Consider the following 2,735-nt stretch of genomic DNA (forward strand, 5'->3'; position numbering starts at 1 on the left):
CCTGATAACAATCATTCACTATTGTATCACAAGTGACCTTTCTGCATTTCATTTCATCAGCTCCGCCTAGACAGATTGGATAGTACTCACTGGAGATTCTGCCTTCCTCCATGCCCCCTAGCTCTAGGTTCCCTCTTGAAAGCTTGTAAGCCAGTCACTTCTTGCCTTTGTATTCCCCCCTCCCCCCACCACCATTTGGGTATCCAATGTCCAAGTTGCCCATCTCTGTCTACTCTGTGTGTGGAGGGGGTGGGAATGTTTCTTGCTGTTGGTGGCCTTTTTGGTAATGAATGTAACACCATCCCTCCTTAATCTGTCAATGCCAACATAGTATGCCATATGATTTTCAGAGTCAAAATAGCCAATACCAGTTCATTTCACTCAATAAAAGTTGAGTGATAGTTGTTAAAAATATTGACTTACCAAAGAGACATGAAGAAAGATCACTTATCTATCTAGGACTTTGGAAAATAGAGAGCATAATTAAGTCATTTACACTTGAATTGACCTTTCTAGTTAGATACAGGACCATAAAGACATTTCAAGCAAAAAAAAAAGACTATACAAGTCACAAAAGAATAACTCTCCATGGAAAGTATAAGGAACTCCAGGAAAGTGAAAGTTGGTGTGGCCAAACTATTATGTGAGGTGAGAAGAAGTAGGAGTTGTGATTGGAGAATTATCAAGGGCAGAACCAAGGTGGCATAATAATGTGTATGTTATTCTAAGGAGGTATGTCTAGTAGCAGCAAACATTTGCCATATATCAAATACTACTTTAAAGCATTTTACATTTTTTATCTCATTTTATCCTTTTATTATTGTTGTTAGTGGTGGTTATATGCCGTCAATTCAGTTTCAGTTCATACTGACCCTGTTTAGGGTCTGACGGTATAAATCTTTATGGGAGCAGAAAAGCATCCTCTTTCTCCCAAAGAGTGACTGGTTGATTTGAACTACTTACCTTGCAGTTAGCAGCTCACCTCGTAATTCACAATGTTACCAGGGCTCGTTATATTACAGTAGGTATTGTTATAATCCATGAGGGTAATAAAAATAACAGATAGACCAAGAAGCTTACCTAAAGTAACACAATACTGATTACAAAACTAGGCTTTGAAACCAAGCATCAGAGGCCAAAGTTGGCCCATCTAAGCACAATGCTAAATGGTCTTGTTTTTACAGAGCCCAGGAGAGGGTCTAAGAGAGGAAAACAGCTCGATCATATTTGTATGAGTAAGGCTGCCCCTGCTCATCTTTTTATCTGTAGACCCCCATTAGTCATAAACATTACTAGGTAAAGTTCTGTATTTTTCTTGGAGGAAAAAAAAAAAGTTTAATAGCCCATATTACAGTTCAGTTTAATATCAGTATCTGTCCCTCCTGTATTTGAACAGAGACTTCTCTGCAAAATGCTTCATTTAAATAGATATGACTAACTGTTCAAAAGAATGGTTCTTTATTGCTTCCTGTTTATAAACTCATTCTACTTTAGCATATATGGGCAAAAACAAAGCATTGGAGAAATTTTTTTCTCTCTTTCCTATTCTAATGGTAAACAAAAATCATGAGGTTTTAGGGAGCATTCTTTGGTCCCCTTATTATAGCTATTCATCTTTCTTTGGGTTGGGGGTGGGAAGAAAGCTGGCTGTATTGGATAGAGATATTTCTGTGAAATCTTTCTCTTGTGACTCATAATCTAAAGCTGTTGAATCCAAAGAAGGCAGTTTTAATCACAGTATTTAATCTTATGCAGACATTTATTGCACAGCTTTTTGTTTAATGTAAACCACTGGAGAGATGTCTCGTGGTTATGTCATTTCATAAAGCAGAGTGTGAAGTAGAAAATTCTAGATAAGAAAAGTCCATTCCTCATTAGGAATTATGTCATAGAATTTGCTTTCTGTAAGAGACCTAGAGTCTTAAGAATGACACACATAAAAAAATTACTATTAATAACATTAATAATAATGACAAACCAACATCTATACAGGAAGCATGTTGCTGTTGTTGTTGATGAGTGTTTTGGAGTCAGTTCTGATCCATAGCCACCATGTTTAGGGTTTCTGAGGAGCAACTGGTGAATTTGAACTGCTGACCATGCAGTTCAAATTGAACTGGCAGTCCAGTGCTTATCCTGCAGTGCCACACCAGGTCTCCATACAGGTAGCATAAAGCAGTGGTTATGAAAGTTGCATCAAGTCAGACAAATATGGGGGTTTTGATTTGTTTGGGTTTTTGTTTTCATTTTTGTTTTGCCTTCAGCTCCATGGCTATGTTCCCTTGAGAAAGTTATTCATCTTAGTCTTGGGATCCTCATCTCTAATATTGTATTACTAGTCTTCTTTTCATAAGACTATTGTGAAGATGAAATGGGATATTGAATGGAAAACTCTTAGCACTGTGTCTGGCACATAAGAAATATTCACTAAATGTTAGCTACTATTGTTATAAATGATGGTTGTGTACCATAGAGTCTGTTCGGACGCATAGTGACCATATCTGTATAAATTTCCAAGGCTGTAAGAGCCTCATTTTTCTCCCAGGGAGCAGCAGGTGGACTCAAACTGCTGACCTTGGGGTTAGCAGCTTACTACACCATGAGGGCTCCTGATGTGGCACTATAGGATAAGCACTGGGCTGCTAACCACAAGGCTGGCAGTTCAAATCTAGCAGCCTCTCCTTAGAAACCCTATATAGGGTCACCATGAGTCAGAACCAACTCGATGGCACTTA

Source organism: Chrysochloris asiatica, unplaced genomic scaffold (assembly GCF_000296735.1).
Source record: "Chrysochloris asiatica unplaced genomic scaffold, ChrAsi1.0 scaffold00048, whole genome shotgun sequence".
Lineage (NCBI taxonomy): Eukaryota > Metazoa > Chordata > Mammalia > Afrosoricida > Chrysochloridae > Chrysochloris > Chrysochloris asiatica.